The sequence below is a fragment of the Bos indicus genome, chromosome X, assembly GCF_029378745.1.
Source record: "Bos indicus isolate NIAB-ARS_2022 breed Sahiwal x Tharparkar chromosome X, NIAB-ARS_B.indTharparkar_mat_pri_1.0, whole genome shotgun sequence".
Lineage (NCBI taxonomy): Eukaryota > Metazoa > Chordata > Mammalia > Artiodactyla > Bovidae > Bos > Bos indicus.
This window is the reverse complement of record NC_091789.1, coordinates 64,231,666-64,253,874: the sequence shown is the minus strand read 5'-3', so window position 1 is coordinate 64,253,874 and position 22,209 is coordinate 64,231,666. Positions and strand designations below refer to the sequence as shown.

Genomic DNA, 22,209 nt, shown 5'->3' with positions numbered 1-22,209 from the left:
ACAAGATATCCTGAACAAAAACTGCCCAGTTGAAAAGAACCTTTGATCACAATAAATCATTGGAAGCTTTTAAGCCACTAGGTTTGGGGATGGTTTGTTATGGAGTAATCAGAATACTACATCAAGCGAGGGGAGCCAGTGGTTGTAGCCAAATAGATGAGTTGTTAAATCTCAGTGAGTCTACTGATTTTTAATACTGGGATCTATGCTTGTCCCCGTCTGTTCCCTGACACCCATTTTCCTGAATACTCTCTAAGCACATTGGGAGTGATGATGGGGGTTGGGGGATGCAGATACAAAGGAAATTAAACAACCAGTCCTTGGCCTTGAGGAACTCAGTATAGTGAGACAAAACATCAGTGCCTTAAGTGGCATGAGAATGGTTATGAGGCAACAAATCAGCAAGTTCAAACTAATATGCTGCTGCTACTGCTGCTAAGTCACTTCAGTCGTGTCCGACTGTGTGCGACCCCAGAGCCGGCAACCCACCAGCCTCCCCCGTCCCTGGGATTCTCCAGGCAAGAACACTGGAGTGGGTTGTCATTTCCTCCTCCAATGCATGAAAGTGAAAAGTGAAAGTGAAGTCGCTCAGTCCTGTCCGACTCTTAGCGACCCAATGGAGTGCAGCCCTCTAGGCTCCTCCGTCCATGGGATTTTCTAGGCAAGAGTACTGGAGTGGGGTGCCATTGCCTTCTCCCTCAAACTAATATAGTACAGCACAAATTGAATGCATGTGGTAATGTGTGGCTACCTAGGTGGCAGGATGGAGCTAGACATTTTGGGCCCTGAAGGCAACATTTCAGAAAGGGCCAAGTGTTCTTTGTTAACACTGAAATAAACATCCCCAGCAATTCAGGGCTAGTTGGATGATATTAACACTTGTGAAGAAAGAAAAAAAAAGCGTTAACTTCCAGGGATAATTATTTTTGTTTTCATTCTCCTTTGTTCTCTCTTCATGATATATGATATGGTTTTGGCAAGCACAACTGCTCTGAGCATCAGTTTCCTCATCTATAGACTGGCGATAACAGCCAGAGAGCAGTGGGTTGAAAGTCAGGAAATCCTAACTGGAAGGTCAAATCTATCTAGCGCGGCCTTCCATACATCAGGTCTCTGGCTCCCTCCTCCATCAGTTTCTTCTGTGACAGGAAGAGGTTGATTAGAATGGTCCAGAAGTTCCTCGCCAACTCCAACACTTGAGGCCACGGACAGATCATTCGGTTTGTTGTGAGAGTTTAAAAAGTAATGATGATGCATAGGAAAGTACTCTGTAAACCATAAAGTGGCATGTTGATGTTAAGAGTATCAAATATAAGGCAGTTCCACCTTGAAAAAATCCTGCAGCTCTCCTTTAAATTTAGGAGCTCAAAATATAAATGGGTACTGTCTGTCAAGGCACCGCTTTCGGGCCCTTAGAGAATTCTGATAATTTGTACCTCTTGCTCATGGAATAAACTCAAATCTGGACTAGTCCATCTCGGGTTCACCAAGGGGTCAGCAGTGATATTGCGATTTCACGGATGGGTTCTTGGTGAACCACTCCCAAGTTTTCTTCAAGACACCTAACAGTTACTATAGACCCTTTCCCTAGGTCTTAGGAACTCTCTTGGCGAACGAAAGCAGATTTCTAAGTCGTCCCTTGTCCCTCCACAGACACACACTCATCGCCATCCTGCCTTGAAGGGCACCAACGTTTTGTCACTTTACTAGCCGCGATGTGGATTTGAGATACACCCCGAAATGATCAGCAGCCTGCTATAGGGCATCATTTTCGAGGCCAATTCATCCCGCGTCCCGCGCGCCGGCTGGGGACCAGACCAGGTGCACGCAGAGCGGCCGTGGTGCTGGAAGAGAGGGGGCTGAGGGCTTCCAGCAGGGAAGTCGGAGGGCAGCCGGGGTCATCAGGCTGTGAGCAAGCGGCGGGGAGTTCCTAGGCGCCTCCAGCGCGGAGCGGGAGGAGGGGCCGGAGGAGATGTGCGGTCCCTTTAAGACCCCAACGCTCGCTTCGCCAGAGGAGCGGGGGCGGGGGGCGCTGCTTGATGGGAAAGTCGCCCGCTAAGCCTCACACTTTCTCCCGATTTCTTAACTTTCGGGTCGGGGGATAGGGGAGAAAGCGGCGGTGTCCGGGAAGCGAGGGGGTGCGGGCTTGCAGCTGCTGCGTGGTCGCGGACTTCCCGCCCGCGCCGAGCCGCCGGCCTTACGGGCGGAGTAGGGGGCGGGCGGCGGGCGGGTAGGTGGCCCCGGGACGCCGCACCCGCGCCTTGGCTCTGCCCCAGGGAGCCGGGCGAGCCGCTGTTCCCTCGTGGTGTGAGGGCGGTGATGTTTTTCCTCCCCCCCACTTCCGAGTCCTCCTCCCCCCTCGCACGCACTCTAGCTCTCGCCACAAGCTGCGAATCCCAGACCTCGGAGGAGCGCCCCGGAGAGCTCGGAGCGCCTGCACGCGTGGACCACGGAGGCCGGTGGCCAGGTCAGTGAGAGGTGCCCGGCGCCTGCTTTCCCTCTCTTCCTTTCCAGCGTTTGCACAGGTGGGCCGTCTTCCCCCAGGGCACCCCAACCTCCCCGAACCTGCCACCTCAGCCGGCTCCCTGCTCCAGCTGCCCGCGGCCCGGCTGGAGGTGGGGCCCAGGGCGCTGCACCAAGGTAGGTGGGTGGGTGGGGAGGGGGGTCGGCTCCCTCCGGATTCGAACTCGCCACTCCCGCTTGGCCTGCGTAGTTCCAGGCTCTGGAGCTGCGGGGAGGCCCCTTGGGTAGCCATCTAACAGGTTCTGAAGTCACCTTAGTGATTGCCTGTGTCCCGAGTCTTTTTTGCTTGCTTGCTGAAGTGCCCTGGACCAGTAAATGGTTCCGAAGTACTCAAGTTAAGGAAACAGAGCAGAAGGGGCTGGAGGCGCCTCTGTCCTCCTTGTGGACATCTGCCTCATTTTCTGGCCCGGACCACTGGGGTCAGAGTTGGACCCGCTAAGCTCAGGGTGCAACGAAGTATTGCCAGAACTCAGGGCCTGGAAAGCCTGCCTTCTAGTTCCTGTCGGCCCTGCCACTAACTTTACGAGAATGGGCAGTTGAGTTCTCTGGGCTCCAGGATGCCCATTTTGAAGGTGGAGTTGTTGTGGGGAATCAAAAGGAAATGATAGATAGCACGGTGTTTTGCAAATCAAACTCCAGTCGTTTGTCCATCATAGCAGCGACGGAGGCATCTCAACTCAGACCAGAGACACCTTGGCCTGAAGCTGCCATTTTTCAGGGCCAGCCCACTGCCAGTGAATGGAGCTTTTCTTGTTGGGTGGTAGACTGGGGAGAGGATTTTAGCTGAGGGACTCTGGCCTGCGACTCCAGTGTCTTCTTACTGTTTGTCCAAAAGAGAATTGTTACCCTGGGGGATGTCCCACAGACAATAGTGCATGTAAGATTACAAGGGTAGTGAAGCCTCTAGGAAGGATTAAAGGAACACTGTGGGGCATGACGGAGAAGGCAATGGCACCCCACTCCAGTACTCTTGCCTGGAAAATCCCATGGATGGAGGAGCCTGGTGGGCTACAGTCCATGGGGTCGCTAAGAGTCAGACACGACTGAGCGACTTCACTTTGACTTTTCACTTTCCTGCATTGGAGAAGGAAATGGCAACCCACTCCAGTGTTCTTGCCAGGAGAATCCCAGGGACGGGGGAGCCTGGTGGGCTGCCGTCTCTGGGGTCTCACAGAGTCGGACACGACTGAAGCGACTTAGCAGCAGCAGCAGCAGTGGGGCATGAAGAGCTGGTTGACCTGCCCATCCTTTAGCCTTCCTTTGGGAATGTCTCTGATTCTATTCTACCCGGGAGACCTCTTCTGAGAACGGACAGAGCCTTGGCACTTGGCTGCCCAGATCCCTTGCAGTCACAGCCAGGCAAGGAGCCTTTGGTCCCCTGGCTCGTTGCAAATGAACTTGGTGAATGCTTGTTTCACGAAGGCACCTTAATGGGTACATTTCTTTAGGATCTTACGTGTTTCTTAGACTCCTGTAAAGCCCACTCACCCTCCCCAGCTCCGCAGCGTTGGCCTCAGAATTTTTGTTTTCTTTGTTGTTTTCTTGTTGGGGCCTGGCTTTCCCCCAGATATGTCAATGGCTACATTTCTAAGTAACCTGTAAAAGAGCCAGCGCAAGTTCCATGGCACAACGGCCTGTGTGAAGCAGAGAGTTAGTGCCGAAATAACGCCAGTTAACTGGATCAAAGTATAATTTGAAAAATTAAGGACAGTTTGGCTCTTTGCAAGTGTAAGAATCGGCACATTTGCTGAGCAATGCTCACTCGTGTTTATTGTTGCAGCCCCAACAAATGTCTGGAACTGTTCTCCTCCCCCCAAAAGAAAAAGTTAAAGGGATAAAGAGAAATTTAACAGAGACCTGGGGAGGGAACTCTTCTAGGTTTATAGCTCCATACAGAACATAAAGGCAGGACTTCAGGATCTTGTAAATCAAAAGTGATTATTTATAAAGAGATTCATTTTCTGATGTTCTTCAGCCCAGCCAGGGAGGCCACAGGGATGACAGGAATGCCAAAAGAGATTAATTGCTCTCTAGTCGCCAGCTTTTCTCTTTGCTCATACCATTAGTTGAGACCCAAGAAAAGCAAAAAAAGAAAAAACAAAAACCAAAACCTAAGAGCCGTTTTCTTGCCAGCTTGAGTTATGAGGCAATGCTACAGTTCACCAAATCACCCAACCGTTGTACAAGAAAAACAATCCCGTTGGTTCTTGCATGGGGAGACCCGAAAACCACAGCTTCAAAAATGCCCCCTGAGAGCCATATGTGATTATGATAAATTAGATTTCAGTGGTTTAAAAAAATATCTTTCTCCTTTGGAGACTTGGGGGATAAGCTTATTAAAGAAGGCTCGGGAAGAACCTCACTGGGGTGAGTCGCTGTGTTAAAGCTGTTCATGGAAATGATTTGCTTCAAGGGAACCTGGTAACTCTAAGAGGACAGACCTGGACATTCTGAGTGATTGAAGGAGGGCAGAAACTCCCAGAAGGGATATGGTCATCAGAACCCAGGTCTTTTGAAGGCTATGAACATGTCCCAGGAAAATTTAGTCGTTGTTTAAGGAGCAGGAAGGAGGTAGAGAGGCAAACCGGTGCTGCAAATCCTGGCTGATACCATAAATTTTTCTCTATGACCAGTTCTGCTTTGGTTACATACTCTTAATTTGAAACCATGGATTTTAAATTATCTGGCCAACTTCATAATATTTAAAGTAAGAGTGGTGGCATTCACATCGTGGCCCAAAGACAATTCAGTTCTCCAGAATGATCATCTTGTATTCCATCCAGCTCTCTATACTCAATATTTAGGTTGGACCTGCTGAAAAGATTGTTGAACTCACTTCCCATCCAATGTTAATCCCAGACTAAAATTTGGTGTTTCTTGAATTATTTAAATATTTTCAAATCCCGCTTTGGAAGAGTTTTACCAGCTCTAAAGTCGATGGAAATGACCTGTGGCTGGATATAATCTATAGCAAACCTTCTGTGTTCTAAGCCTCAAAAAGCTTTCCACTCCTGAGACTGGAAATGCAGTTCTCCTATTTTTAGGAATGGTAGGTGCTTTTGGGGTGGTCTTTTGCGTGGTGATGCAATGTGAACATATTACCTACTTAAGTTTGCCCAATATTCCTTAAATGGTCCATTTAAAATTTCCATTTCACAGGGGACTTCATGTGAGAGGAATATGTCTGAACCATTCAGGTGCTTACATCACATCCATTTGCTAATCACATCTGTCTTTTCCAACATAAGTAGCCAAACTGAAAATCCTTGTAGATCTCATAAGAGACACAGGCGAAACACTGATCAATGCTTGCCCCATCCCTGAAGGATTAAAAATAATGGTAGTCTTGAAGCTAAGATCAGTTGACTTTGGTTTCAGAAATTGTTTGGGTCACTGCCTATTATTTTTATCTTGTTTGCCAAAATGGCCATTTTGCAAACCCCAGTTTCCCTTTTCTCCCAAAGAAAATCTCTTGAGAAGTCAACTTTAATTCCCTTAGAAATGAGGATTTCAAAATTTATTTTTTCTTTCCTATGACTTGCCTGTAAGGATTTAGCCTTAGCGTTGGATAGGAATGTATGTTCGTCCACTTAAATTTTCCCCCACAGTCTTTGCAAGGCAGGAGAGGCAAGTTCTCTTTCTTTGCAGGAAAACAGTGCTTATTACACATGTAAATTCCCCCAGCCCTTCCCGCCCCCCAGTAGGTTAGAAGCCTGAGATAAGAGGTCTCCATCAGTTCCAGTAGATCTGTTCTTTTTGTCTGCTTTCTTCCCAACAGCTTGAGTACATGGGGCCCTGAAAGTTTCAAGTTGCCTTTTGCACTGGCTGGAATGAGAAAAAAGTGGAAGATGGGCTGCATGGGAGGCATGAGATACATCTTTTCCTTATTGCTGTTCTTTCTTTTCCTAGAAGGAAGCAGAACAGAGCAAGTAAAACATAAGTGTCTTGAGTTTAAAAAAAAACAAGATACTTTTTTGTCATTTCTTTGAGAAGGTGCTTATAATCTGAAGAGATTGCGAGTTAGCCCAAATGTGGCCCTGCCACGAATCTAAGAAAGTAAATGTTACTGGTTTATGTGTGAGTTGATAAAAGAAGAAGAGCTTTGAATCAGGCCAATGAATTTGGGGCTGTTTTTCTGATTATCATGTAGTTTTCATCTCATAGAACACATGACACATTAGTTATTTTCCATTTCCTGTTCTGAACTGTACAAATTTCATTCCATTTTATGTAATTCTAGAAATATCTGAGAGATGAGATGGATTTTTTCCCAAATTTCAGACTCTTCAGCAAAGGATTTCACTTTATGAAAAAGAATAACACAGAAAAGAAAAAGAAAAAAAAAAAAAAAAAGTAAAGCAGGCTCTGCCTATTCTCTTCTGCCGAAAAATGAAGAAGGAAAAACCTTCACACGAGCTGGATTGAGATGAAAAATCCTTTGAGGAAATTGAGATTCCAGGGACCGTGAGCAAATTGGATGCCATTTGTTGAACAGAACGTCCCTGCAAAGCCAGGGAATATTTCTAGAAAATCAGCGATCCGTGTAATGGGCTGACACATTGGAGAAAGCCAAGTGGCAGGAAAGGGGGGTAATTAACCCTCCTTGCGGCCACATTTGGGAGACTTATGAGTAACCATTGACAACTCTGCCCTTGTTAGGAGCTGTCTGCCTGCCTTTGCCCACTGTGAGCCTCACCATCTTTGGGCCATTTGCAGCCACCTCCAAGGAGGACCCTGGCTCTGCATTTGAAGGAAAAGCCCTCTCCCTAGTTCCCCTTTTTGGCTGCATCAAAAGAAGCACAATGTGGAACTGGTCCAAGACGGGGCATTCTCTGCTCCACTGAACTTATTCATGAGAAGGAAGTGTGTAAGTATGCCTGGTAGGAACTGAAACAGCATCTGAAGCCCATCACTTCAACACGTATCCCCTTTATCAGCTTAAGTTAAATATATTGGGCATGAGGCTCTCTGTTAGGGAGAACAGTGCCGAATCTGTTCCACTGTTACCTGTCTTTCTGCTTCACTATGGTTTTCATAGTAAAGTGAGTCTCCTTCCTGGGAGAAATGGGGCTTTTGATTAGGCTTTTAAACATGAGTGATCCATTGTAATCTCGTATGATTGAGACACAAAAAAGGAAGTTTGAGCAGGGCACAGTAGGAGCAAGAGAGCTTAAATCAGCCTCTTCTCTTGTAGTCCTCAACCGACCTTCTTCTGCTTGAATACGTAATCCACCTCAGAACCCTCGTCTTCCAGAAGTTTGCCTTGATTTAAGTGGATGTGAGAGAAAAGTCCAGTCCATTCTCAGCTAAGCTCACAAGCAGCTGGACTTAAAACTCCTTTGTTTCTTAGGGAGAAACTTCCCTTATGGCCTTGTGGCAGCATGGGGAAGCTTGCAACTCTTAGGAGACAATCTTCTCTGGGAAGCCTTCCATATTAATGAAGAATTGAGTAATATTGTCCATAGAAATAGACAATTAGAGCTTAATTGACAAACCAAAGAAAAAATGTGATTGAAAACTGATTGACAGACCCCAAACTATCACTCTCTAACATTTCCTACTGCCTGTGAGTCTGTCCCAAGCCCTTTGGATATTCAATTGGTGTCAAAATGATTATGTAACAGATGGCCTAAGGGACCAGTTCTGGGCTAGTATTTCCAGCTTATAGTCAGATAATGAGGCTTAGGTCATCGTCATTCCCTAAATGAGCCCTCAGCATCATTCTTTGGGGCCTGACCCAAGCTAACTGTCTCAAAGATATGTGCAAAGTTATCTCCACTAAAAGGAGACTCTAAAAGTCTATGCCTTAGGTATGTTGCCTCGGCACACATACACACTCACACACCCATACACTGCACACACACATACACTGCATGCACAGAAATTTATATTGCAGCTCTACAAGACATTAGAAACACTAGGAAACGGTTGCATAAATGATCCTTGTAATGCATTCTCATGCTACCAAACACTCTTTATTGCAAATGATAGCCCTGGAAAATGCTTATATTAGCTTATTTTGAAATTTCTTAAATTGTGAAATGAATACTACTCACTGAACAAAATGATGTGAAAGTATCTGAACTTCATAAAGAACCTGTTTCTCTCAACTCCCATTCCCGCACCTCAGGGATGACTGTTACTATTAATAATAGTAATAGTTTTCTGTTTCTTCCATGCTGTTTTCTCTCTGTGTTATCAAAACATACATATCTATAGGGATTTTTTCTTTTACAAAAATTGGATATTATATATATATATATATTTTTTTTTTTTTTTCCCTTATAACTTGCTTTATTCAGCAGTGTGTCCAGGACATCCTTCCATGTCAGAACATTTCAGTATAACAGTACCATGTTCATTCTAATGCCTACATAGTACCCGGTTATATGAGTGTGCCATGGATTGTTTAGATAGTCCCTATTTGTAGATATTTAGATTGTTTCCAGTTTTGTTATTACTATAGGTAAGGCATTAGTGAATGCCTGAAAGCACTTAAGCAAGTGTTTGTGAGTAATTGTCAGGTCAAAGTGTATGCTCAGTTTTAATCTTGGCAAAAACTGTCAAATTGTCCTTCCAAAAAAAGTATCAGTTTACACTTCCACCATATATGTATGCATGTCCATTTCTAATTCCTTCACTAAAAGTATTCTTAATCGCTGTATTCATGGGCCAGTTTACTAGAGGAAATCCTATTTCAGTTGTGCTGTGAGAGTTTCCTGTTACTGGAGTGTATTTTCAATTACTTTTAATTCAATTGTATTTCTCCAGTGAATTGGCTATTTTTCAGTTGGGTTGCTTGTCTTATTGATTTGCAAAAGCTTATTTATTAACATTTTGTTATTTCAAATGTTGTTATTAACCTTTTGTATTTCACGTATTGTTTTCCCAGTCTGCCATTTCATTCAAACTTTGTATAAGCCATATTTTCCCATATAGAAGTTTTAAATTTTTGTGTAGTCAGATCTGTCATTCATTTCCTTTATGGCTTGTGGATTTCTTCTTATTCCTAAGAAGGTCTTTCCTACTCCATATTCTTATATTTTTTCTACTGCTTCTGTAGTTTGGGGTTTTACCCATAGTTCTCTCTTCTACCTGAACTTTATATTCATGCTTGGTGCACAGTGAGGCTTCCCAGGTGGCTCGGTGGTAGAGAATCCACCTGCCAATGAAGGAGAAAAAGGTCCAATCCCTGGGTCAGGAATATCCCCTGGAGAAGGGCATGGCAGCCCCACTCCAGTATTCTTGCCTGGAAAACCCCATGGACAGAGGAGCCATCCTGGCAGACTACAGTCGATGGGGACACAAAGAGTCAGACACGACTGAGCATGCACGCACACACATGGTGTGCAAGAGGGAACTAATTTTTTATCTCTGGGTAGTAGTTTCATGACTGTTATTTTTGTTCATTTTTATACTTCTGTTTATTCCAAAGATTTCACAATTGGCAATATTACTTTGACAACAGGAAAAAGTCCTTTGAAGTAAGAGGAAATCAGGATTCCCATATTGTGCTGTTGAGTTCTAGAGAAGAGTAGGTATAGGAATGGAAGAAGCAAAATGAGGGGAAAAAAATAACAGAAAAACTTCAAGAAATGTGTAAGGATCATAAAGTTTCATGTCGCTCCTTGCTGCCTGATACTGTTGTACCCAAGGAAGCCAAGGTTTTTTCTCACTCATGGGCTGGTTTGAGTATAAGCATGTTGGTCAAGGCAGATGCTCGGTAGCCTGTTTGCTCTCGCATTTTAGGCATCAGGATGGAATGAGGGGCGATGCTATTATGGTCAAAGACACTCACTCAACTGGTGTAGAATCTGAGGAGGTCTGGAGGAAATGCTTTCAAAGCAGAAAGCTGTTTGCACAAGGAAAAGTAGAAGTGGGTGCTGCCACTTGCTAGTAGCTAATTAGCCAGAGTTACCTTGCTCTCACAGGAGGGAAAACCCGCTCAGGAACCCGGGAAATATGGACAGTGCCATCACAGTGGATGAATGAGCCATTTATGGCTTATATAAAAGTTTGTTCCTGTCCAAAAGCAGCGAGGATGGAGATCTTTAGCTGGGAAAGTGTCTTTCTATAATTCCATTATGCTCAATTGTTAAAGTTGTAGTCAAAAGAGGCCAGGAAGTTCTTTTGAAGTTCAAAGAAGCATAATATTCAGTGCATAATATTCATGCAAATGTAGGACAAAATGAGCTGAAGAGTTTGCCTCTTTTGGCATATCTGACTTAGGTAATGAACTATTGATCAAAGTGAGGTAGAATAATTGAGTTGTTAAGAATATTTAATTATATATTTCAAATGAACCAGCCTGTGCCAAGGCTGGCAAAAGTCCTTGGGAGAGAAATGGTTGGTTTATTTCATGGCTTCTGTGCCTGCTTTATAAGATGGGTTAGCTGGATCTTCCAAGGGACTAGATTCTCACTCATTTTTCTCCTTTGGAGAAAAGCTTCTAACATTTGTATTTGGCTGAAAATGGGCCTCTGAACTTCCCAGGAAGGATGAGTCCCCAAAAGATTGCAGAGAAGGAAGAAGAGAGTGAAATTTTGAGACACAGGAAGCATGGTCTTATGGAGCCTACCCAGAGCCTCTTTATTGTGAAAGTCAAGGGCTTGAGTCCTTCACCTCCAGGTTATCACTTGGACATTTGAGGTGATTATTTGACAAGACAAAGAAATGAGCAGAAGAATAGACGTATTCACATCTTAGAAGTTCAGATAGGTAGAAGTAGAGTAAATGAGAATGCTTTAAAATTAGCTTAATGCCTTTCAAGGTATATTCTTAATTATTTTTTATGTTGGGAGGGACCAGTGGTGTTGGCTATGGAAACTCTGGAGTCCACTTTGATCCAAACCCCAGATCCACGACTTCCTTACTTTGGGAATGTTGCTTAATCTCTCCAGCTTTCGTGCTCTTATCAGTACAGTAGGGGAAATAATAGTGTATTGATTGTAAACATGGTCATCTAAAGACTCGATCATATTGTGCACACAGAGGGCTGTGTGACAGTGGCTGGCACACAGTTTTTAATGAATGGTAGCTTCCCTGATGGCTCAGACAGTAAAGAATCTGCCTCTAGTGCAGGAGACCCGGGTTTGATCCTCGGGTCAGAAGGATCCCCTGGAGAAGGGAATGTCAACCCACTCCAGTATTCTTGCTTGGAGATTCCATGGACAGGGGAGCCTGGCAGGCTACAGTCCATGGGGTTGCAGAGTCAGACACGACTGAGTGACTAACATACGCACACACAGCAATTAGAGTAACTCTCTTACCGGCCAAATGATATTATCACCTTAATTTTCAAATGAGAAACTTGAAACTGAGTGAGGCCAAGTGACTTTGTACAAAGCCAGACAGCAAATCCAGGGCAGCACCAGAATGAAAACCCAGGTCTCCAGATCCGCTGTTCTGTTCACAACACCAGTTTGTGTCTAGCAGTTCTTTGAGGAAGCCAGTGCCTTCTCTTGAATAGAAACCCAGTGCTTTGCACATGTGGAGAAGGAAATAGTAACCTACTCCTGTATTCTACCCTGGCGAATCCCATGGACAGAGGATCCTGACAGGCTACAGTCCATGGGGTCCCAAAGAGTCGGACACAACTGAAGTGACTTAGCATGGCATGCACAGCTTTGCACATGGCAGCCACTTAACATGTGAGATGATCTGAGTAGATGAATAAAGAACTTTGTAATCAGAATTCCAAAGACAGGCAGTATACTATTTGGGAGTTAAAAGATAGAGTCTAGGACTAAAGTTATTCTGGAACCTAAATAAGCTAAGCCAAAGGAAATGTGTGAGGAAGGCTAAAAATATGTGCCTTTATGTGCATGCTTCTTAGATTTCCCTGACTTATCAGAAGGATTGGAATGCCCTCATAGTCGAATGGAGAGTGAACTGTGCTCTAAGTCAGGAGACCTGGCTTCTGGTCAGTTCTATTGCTCACTGTGTGGTGTTGGTTGAGTCATTCACACTCTCTCTGAACTAAAGATTCTCTACTCTCTGAGAGGAATTCTTCCCTTCTGGACAGCAAACTAAAGGATGGGAGAATAAGGGGTTGTGCAGCGGGGAGGGCAGGGGAAACCAGAAAAATGAAAGTGGAAGTGTTAGTCCCTCAATCACGTCCAACTCTTTGGACCCCATAGACTGTAGTCTGCAAGGCTCTTCTGTCCATGAGATTCTCCAGGCAAGAATACTGGAATGGGTTGCCATTTCCTCCTCCAGGGGATCTTCCCGACCCAGGGATTGAACCTGTCTCCTGAATTGCAGGCACATTCGTTACTGTCTGAGGCATCAGGGAAACCAAGGCTCTGTCTTTAGTATTTGGAGCACACCTGGACTTTTATCATTGTCACAAGGTGTTTGCAAAAAGCGTTTTACTCATTTAAGATTTATAGCGTGCTACTTCCCAAAAGAGTAGATATAGGTTATATATGAAAGAATGGGATTCCCTGGTAGATCAGCTGGTAAGGAATCCACCTGCAATGCAGGAGACCCTGGTTCAATTCCTGGGTTGGGAAGATCCCCTGGGGAAGTGATAGGCTGGCTACCCACTACAGTATTCTTGGGCTTCCCTGGTGACTCAGATGGTAAAGAATCCACCTGCAGTGTGAGAGACCTGGGATCAATCCCTGGGTTGGGAAGATCCCCTGGAGGAGGGCATGGGGACCTGTTCCAGCATTCTTGCCAGGAGAATCCCCATGGACAAAGGCACCTGGCAGGCTACAGTCCATGGGGTCACAAAGAGTCGGACACCTAGCGTATCACAGCATATATGAAAGAATAGTTGCAAGATAACTTTTTAAAAGCTGAAGCAAAAAAATAGAGGCCATCTGACCGAAGTAGAAAGGGTAGATATTTTTAACACCTGATTTGGTATCATGAGGCTTCCCAGGTGGCTCAGTGGTAAAGAATCCACCTGCAGTGCAGGAGATGCAAGAGATGTGGGTTCCATCCCTGGGTCAGGAAGATCCCCTGGAGAAGGAAATGGCAACCCACTCCAGTGTTCTTGGCTGGAAAATTCCATGGACAGAGGGGCCTGGTGGGCTATAGTTTATGGGGTCTCAGAGAGTCAGATACAATTGAGTGACTGAGCATGCACAAAGGTTGATACATTACAGTATTCATGTTTCTAAGTTGGTGTATGCTTCCTGAAAAGATAAAAAGAGAAGCTTTCCATTGGTTGGCAAGAGAAAGGTACAATTTCATCTACCTCCCACTTATTCAAGTGGTATGAAAGAAGAATCATATTTGGCATTTCTCTATTAACCCTCTGTAAAGGAATAGGGCAAACATTAAATTATAGCTCAATATAAGTTTTTTTATAAGTGCTAAGTTAATGTAGTCCAGATAGTTTAACTTTGAATGATATAAGCTAATCGAAGGCTAGAACATGGAAATGTTATACATATGGTTGTTTAATATGTCTAGTAGACTGCATTGTCAATTATCAGATACCCTAAGCAAAGTTTACATCAACGTGATTTTTTTCTATTTAAAAATAGATGTCATTTTTCAACATTCAGAAGAAAATAAAAGTATTAGAGAAACAAAAGTCATTGGTAATCTCAACATTTATGTTAATCATGGTTAATTGGTATATAGACTTAGAGTCTTTTTTTTTTTTTTTTTTTGCAGCTACACACACACACACACACTCATATGTGAGCCTCCATGGTGGCTCAGATGGTAAAGAATCTGCCTGCAATGCCAGAGACCCAAGTTCTATCCCTGGGTTGGGAAGATCCCCTGGAAAAAGAAATAGCAACCCACTCCAGTATTCTTGTCTGGGAAATCCCATGGATAGAGGAGCCTGGTGGGCTACAGTCTATGGGGATCACAAAAGAGTTGGACATGACTTAGCAGCTAAATGACAACAACAACACAAAACATTATTTTATAAAAATGAAGCACTCAGGCAGGGTATGTGCCCAGTAGTGGGATTACTGGGTCATATGGTAGTTTATTTCTAGTGTTTTGAAAAGAATCTCTATACTGTTCTCCATAGTGGCTGTGCCAGTTTACATTACCACTAACAGTACAGGGGGGCTCCCTTTCCTCCACATCCTCTGCAGCATTTATTGTTTATAGATTTTTTTTTATGATGCCCATTCTGATTGGAGTGAGATGATACATCACTGTAGTTTTGATTTGCATTTCTCTAATAATGAGCAGTGTTAAGCATTTTTCCATGTGTTTATTGGCTATCTGGGTGTCCTCTTTGGAGAAGTATGTGTTTAGGTCTTCTGCCCATTTTTTGATTGAGTTGTTTGTTTTTCTGATATTGAGCTGCATGAGCCATAATTCAAAAAGACACATGTACCCCAGTGTTCATTGCAGCACTATTTACAATTGCCAGGACATGGAATCAACCTAGATGTACATTGACAGATGAATGGATAAAGAAGTCGTGGTACATATGTACAATGGAATATTACTCAGACATAAAAAGGAGCAAGCTTGAGTCAGTTCTAGTGAGGTGGATGAACCTAGAGCCTGTTACACAGAGTGAAGTAAGTCAGGAAGAGAAAAAGAAATATCATATATTAATGCATATGTATAGAATCTAGAAAATAATACTGATTAACCTATCTGCAGGGCAGGAATAGAGATGCAGACTTAGAGAGCATACTTGTGGACAGAGCAGGGGAAGGAGAGCGTGGAATGCACTGATAAAATACTGTTGAAATATATACATTACCATATATAAATAAGCCAGCTAGGTGGAAGTTGCTGTATAACATGGGGAGCTCAACCCAGTGCTCTGTGACGGCTTAGAGGGGTGGGAGGGAGGCTCAAGAGGAGGGGACGTATGTATATTTATGGCTGATTCACACTGGTGAATGGCAGAAATCAACACAGCATTGTAAAGCAATTATCCTCCTATTAAAATTTTTTTAAATGAAGCACTGATTCATCATGGATTCTCTAAAGTGCACCTGTAGTGGAGATTTAGCCTATGTTGTCTGAAGTGAAAACTGGATAAGTTAGGTATCAGTTGTGGGGCACACAAAGTTGATTCTGTTGTGAAAAGTTCAAGAGCACAACTTAAATTCTTGACCAAATAGTAAGTAAACCTCCTTTAGCAGAGATTTGTGCAGCTGAGGTGCTGATAGAAAGAACAATTTGTTTTTTTCAGACAAGAGATTTAATTTTTTTGCCCAAAGTCCTATGCCAGATGACAAGAGATTATTTTAGCCAGAAAAATTATTCAGATCAGGTTTCACCAGTTGAGCAGCCTTTCTGTAAAAGTATCTCCCATGGCCTTGAGAATACCATCAAGTCTCAGTTATCCATGTTAATGGGAGATAGAAGGGCACAATGAAGTGAAATTTCATGGAAAATCTTCATTTCTCAACTTAGCCAATGATGTTGCCTTGCTCAACTCTCAAACCTCTTCGAAATATGGACCTTTTCTTCTCATTGAGTTTGCCCACCTGCTAGTAGAAAAGCTAGTAGAAAAGGCGGGTAGTGGGAAGCCCAGGCTGTGCATAGGCCACTCAATATATATTAAGTTGAATTAATTTTGGACAAATGATCCAACAAGTAGGAATAAGATAATTAACTACCAGATAAAGAGAAATAAGCTGTATACTCAAAAGTGAAGGACTTGGGTTTTTCTTGACTTTCTGCTTTCACTGGCTTCGGTAGCCTGAAAATGACGTCTTAAAGCCCTGAGGAATTCTGACTGAGACTTCAGTTCTAGAAACCCAATTTCCAGAGAAATAGGACATTTTTTTTCTGTAATGACTGCTACATCATGCCCTTTGTCCTGCTTCAAGTTAGATAAATGTCAGAAGAGAAGTACTTATGCTTTTAATTTTTTCTTCACTATTATAGTAGCCTTTAAAAAAATACTCCAAAAGGAATTTGTTTACTTGATTTGTCCTCTTATATAATGAACAGCAAAGATTCATCTCTCCCTGTCCACTGACTGTGTGTGTTACAATAAAATAAATATTATTGTAGTACTTAACATGATGATGTGTCTACAGTAATAGCTCTTATCGAAAACTGTTCATGGGAATGTTTCTTGCCTTTAGACTGGTGATGAAGTTATTGAACTTTTGACCTGGTGCTCGGTGCTAGACAGTAATGGTTGGGGAAAACATTGATGGCATAGAAGCACATCTTTGTTGTTTACTTTTTGTCATCATTTCTGTTAACAGGGGCCCTTAAAGTATCAGGGATTATCACTTTCAATTAGGGCCACATGAACCTATTTGAAAAATAGCTGTGATGCTACAGGTTGAAGGTCCATCTCAAATGTTCATTGAAATTCCCTTGGGACCAAGTTCTACTCTACAGATACCATGAGTCAGTGGTAAGTCATGAAGTCTCTGGACTTCGCAGGTGGCTCAGTGGTAAAGAATCTGCCAGTGCAGGAGCCACAGGAGACAAGGGTTCAATGCCTGGGTTGGGAAAATCCCTTGGAGATGGAATATGGCAACCCACTCCAGTATTCTTGCCTGGGAAATCCCATGGACAAAGGAACTCAGCAGGCTACTGTCCATGGAGTCACAAAGAGTTGGACATGACTGAGAGACTGAGCACTTGAAGTCTCCAGATGGTATCACTCAGGTACTGGCAAGTGATAAGTTTACTTTGCTTACTTGCATCTCCTTCAAGTTGGTGAGGTATCACTGTTTCAATAAAATCAACTCACTTGTGCTTCTTGTCCAAGATAATATACTGGAACTTGAGGTGTGGTCAATGTTGCTGTGTAACTCATGAAAGTTTTTTAAAGTTCAGACTTACAAGAATGTGCTGAAATGGACTTTATCATAGTTTCAGAAAATTGAGCATTGTTCCATGTACTCATGGAGAAATCAGCTGTAATTCAGCTAAGCATCCAATCTTGGACAACCATGGTAAAACATGTCTTAAAGACTATAGTTTAAAAAAAAATTATAGTGTTTACTTTTGCTATGTAGTTGAAATCAGTGTCAGTAATTGCAGAAGTGTTGTTTTATAGCACCAGTGATATTACTGTTTAGCTCCTTGTCTCTGCCTTCAGTTCCTGAATTTGCTCCTTCCAGGAATTTGTGGATTTCTCTTTGGAGCATAATTAGCCAAATCCCATGTTGCTGAGGTAATGGGACCAGAGTACTTGATGCAAACCACTATGTTTGTATTTATGGTCAGGTTTTGATGCATAGTTAGTTTTTGAGTGAGATGTTTTCATCCTCAAGATGCATAGTTGGGAAGACACTAGTATGGCGCTAGTGGTAAAGAACCCGCCTGCCAATGCAGGAGACATACGAGATGTAGGTTCAATCCCTGGGTCAGGAAGATCCCCTGGAGGAGAGCATGGCAACCCACTCCAGTATTCTTGCCTGGAGAATCCCATGGACAGTGGAACCTGGCAGGATATAGTCCACGGGGTCGCACAGAGTCAGACACGACTGAAGCAACTTAGACCTTGACCTAGTATTGTAATGTGAGATAAATGCCATGTATTGTGAGAAAAATGCTGATGTGTATAAAGAGAATGAAAAAGAACTTTTAGCTGAGTTACTCTTCTCTTCCCATCTCTATTTCATAGCTCTTGGAAGCATAGGCACTATTTCATACTTTATAATCTGTCCTTGAGATAAATACCAAAAAATGCAAAATGAAGTCTTCCAGTTGTATCGTTTCCTATAGTCATTTGAGTATGACTTGGCTTCACTACGGACAACACCTGATTCTTTAAAAGGTGAGCAAAGCTGTGTTTCCAGGTAGGGTGGGAAGGGTGGTTTGAGAAAAAGTTAGGCAAGAATGTGTGGAAGCCCTTTATTTTTTAAGTTCTAAAAGTGGGTGACATGCACTTTACACTCATGTAGCAGGACAGGCAAAATGCTACTGTGGTTTCAGTCCTTGGTTCTGAGGCCAGCCTTCTTAGATTTGAATCCCACCTCCATACCTTGACTACTTAGGTCAACTTAGGCAAGTTACCAAACCTCCCTGTGCCTCATGTCTAAAAGGGGGCTAATAATGGGATCTAGCTTGTAGGGTTGTGGTAAGAATTTTTGAATTCATGAATGTAAAACCCTTAGCTTATAAGACATGTTCAACAAATTTTGTTGTTATTTTTCTTATTACTGTTATCATCATGCTCAAATGGCTTAGTGTTCTTCAGGACCTGGTTTCTTGGCCTCTTTTTACCTTTATCTTCTACCTCCTTATCCTTGAGCCAAATTTGGAGCAGGCAAATTCAGATCAGTCAGTTTCACACATTGTCTAACAGTACCCTGTCTAGAGGCTGAATTTGGGGCAAACAGAATCTGTTGGCTGAAACAAGTTATTTGGATCATCTGTGGTTGTCATGAATAGTGGTGAGCTCAGATATATTGAAAGGATCCATTTAAGAGTTTCTGTAAAGAAATCTATCTTAAAGATATTTTAGAGAGGTGATGGCAACTTGTTTAACAGCTGTAGATAAAGAATACCCTCCTTGTGGCATTGGTGTATACCATTCCTTTGGAAATTGACTTGCCTGTAAGTTAGAATCTTAGCAATTTGGAAATGAGTTTTAAAATATGTAAATGCACATGAAACCCACATTTTGATAGCTTGCTTTATTTTGGTGCTTGCTTAGTCTTTCAGGGGTGGGTCCTTATCTTTTATTATCCCATCTCTTTATCATCCAGAAAGGAATAAATCACCCAACCATGCAGATCACATTGCTAATAATGAAAGCTCATCCAGTTTCATATTTGAAGTAGGTAGTTCTCATGTCAGCCTCTGAGGGAGCTGATTATTTCTGGCAAAATAATCCAGAATCAAATATGGAATACACAGGTTCCATCTTACTTTGCAATGTGAATTTAAATCAACAAAGTAATTTCCAGCTTACCTCCATCCAAGTATTAGCAATTGAAGAACCATACAAGGCAGTTTATGCCAGCCTAATAATACCACCTAAATAGCCTCCTTCATGGATTTGCTTCTAAGTGTATACTCAGATTTTTCTGAAATGTCTAGGTAAGTTGTTGATATGAAAGGCAAATAACTTAGGTGTTTTAAAGATTATGAATTTATCAAATTTATTTTAGAGAAACGGTCATTCTCTTCTCACCAGTATGTGGAAGTTTGCAAAAGGTGCCTAATTTATGTTTATTTTGGGAAATTCATGATTTGTATGTCTTCAGTTAAACATGCAGGGATTGTTAAAAATATTTCCTACTTCATTCTATAACACTGTGGAGCAGAGGTCTAATTTGTGTATTTACCAAAAAAATTGTATTCCTGAGACTTGGGTGAAAAATATATAACTTTTGCCTACAAAGTAATTTTGATTTTTCGGAGTTCTTTTAATCAATAAATGGTCTTGAGCACTTACATTTAGTCCAGAATGTAGCTTAGGATAATAATATTAACAATAATAATCGTAATATCATAAAAAGAGAAATTAAAAGTTACTGATAAAAAAAAATATATTGTTTCCATTTTCCCTCACCAAATTTGCGAAGTTTTAAGCAATTAAAATATCCAGTGTTGGACATTTTCACACACTGCAATTGGGAAGTAAATTAGTGCAGCTTTTCTGGAAGGCAGCTTGACAGTATAGATTGGGAATTTAAAAGCGTTCATTACCTTTGACTCAATAAATCTACCTCTAAGAATTTATATTTAGAAAATAACCAGTATTACATAATTAGTGTATATGCAAGGATATTTATTTTTTGTTTATTTTTTGGCCACACCTAGAGGCATATGGCGGAGAAGGCAATGGCAACCCACTCCAGTACTCTTGCCTGGAAAATCCCATGGATGGAGGAGCCTGATAGGCTGCAGTCCATGGGGTCGCTAAGAGTCAGACACGACTGAGCGAATTCACTTTCACTTTTCACTTTCATGCATTGGAGAAGGAAATGGCAATCCACTCCAGTGTTCTTGCCTGGAGAATCCCAGGGACAGGGGAGCCTGGTGGGCTGCCGTCTATGGGGTCGCACAGAGTCGGACACGACTAAAGTGACTTAGCAGCAGCAGCAGCAGCAGAGGCATATGGGATCTTAGTTCCTCGACCATGGATCTTCTACTGTCTCCTGCAGTAGAAGCACAGAGTCTTAACTACTGGACAGCCAGGGAAGCCCCTATATACAGGGATATTTATCATGGAATTTTTTTAAAACAAAGAAAAGGATACAATTTGAACCCTCAAATAGGGGATTGGTTAAGAAATTATGTTTCAACTGTGTTAATGAAAAATCATGTCACTAGGCATGTAGTATAGGGGGAATATTTAATGGCACAAAAATGTACACAATGTGTTAACTTTAGAAGTAGTTTATAAAATGTATATTGTTATATGTTGTTAATTATATAAATAGAAAACTTTATATACCTTTATGCACAGAAGAGAGACTAGAAAGAGCTTCTAGTTTCTTGACATGTAAAAAGCTTAGAAGTTGTCACTCCTATTGTCACAAGAACAAAGGCTTAAGGACATGAAAATCAGCAAGTCCTCTTAAAATCACATAAAATTGAGGTCACAGGGCAAACTGCCTTGTGGTTTTTATCTTGGAAACTGGAAAGACAGGTGAATACAATCACCACTGCTGGATCCTGGTTGGAGCACTTAACGGGTAATCAGGTAATCGACTAATTGCTGGAGAAGGAGCATGTTCTAGCTTGAGAGAGAAAAACTCTTTTTTGTGAGTTTTTACCTCCAGGATCCCCACCAGGTTCTCAGGTTTGGTGAAAAATTTATAAGTGTTATAGGTAGAGGAGGGGGAAATGTAACCATTTAAAATAAGCCTAGAGTTCTTTATTCTCATTAACTAAGGCCTGGCCTCAGTTCAGTTCAGTTCAGCCGCTCAGTCGTGTCCGACTCTTTGCGACCCCATGAACTGCACCATGCCAGGCCTCCCTGTCCATCACCAACTCCCAGAGTTTACTCAAGCTCATATCCATTGAGTCGGTGATGCCATCCAACCGTCTCATCCTCTCTGGTCCCCTTCTCCTCCTGCCCTCAATCTTTCCCAGCATCAGGGGCTTTTCAAATGAGTCAGCTTTTCGCATCAGGTGGCCAAAGGATTGCAGTTTCAGCTTCAACATCAGTCCTTCCAATGAACACCCAGGACTGATCTCCTTTAGGATGGACTGTTTGGATCTCCTTGCAGTCCAAAGGACTCTCAAGAGTCTTCTCCAACACCACAGTTCAAAAGCATCAATTCTTCAGCGCTCAGCTTTCTTTATAGTCCAACTCTCACATCCATACATGACTACTGGAAAAACCAAGGGAAATTATTTTATCTTAGACTAACTAATTTGGGTTTTATCAGAGTCTAACTACCCTAGAACGTCTTCACTGGTGGCTCAGTCAGTATAGAGTCTGCCTGCAATTCCAGAGACATGGGTTCAATCCATGGGTCAGGAAGATCCCCTGGAGAAGGAAATGGGAACCCACTCCAGTATTCTTTCCTGGAGAATTCCATGGGCAAAGGAGCCTGGTGGAATGGAACCACCCTGGAAGAAGGAATATATGCCCAACTCCACTAGCTTTCCTGTCTTACCTACACTGGTGGGCAGGAGCAAAGTTAATTAGTGCTTTTGAAGGTCACAACTCAGGGACATGGATCACTAAAAACTGAGAGCTAATTATATGATTATAGAACATTTCTCCTTCCCCTACAATTTGCTATGCATCAATTGGGATCCTGTATAATAAGAGGAGATTGAAAGACCTGCAAGCCTTAGACACTGTTT

General features: G+C 42.7%; 2 long non-coding RNA genes across 2 annotated transcripts in view; one reads left to right on the top strand and one right to left on the bottom strand.

Annotated features, from left to right (window-relative positions):
• The first annotated feature begins 2,200 nt into the window (after positions 1 to 2,200).
• Positions 2,201 to 9,399, top strand: LOC139181469 (uncharacterized). Its single transcript, XR_011565417.1, has 2 exons — positions 2,201 to 2,467; positions 5,683 to 9,399. It is a non-coding gene; the product is annotated as an uncharacterized lncRNA (long non-coding RNA).
• The window catches only part of LOC139181468 (uncharacterized), a 61,990-nt gene continuing 45,789 nt past the window's right edge, over positions 6,009 to 22,209 (bottom strand). Inside the window, exon 3 of the long non-coding RNA XR_011565416.1 lies at positions 6,009 to 6,428. This is a non-coding gene — a long non-coding RNA (uncharacterized lncRNA). The remainder of the gene's footprint in view (positions 6,429 to 22,209) is intronic.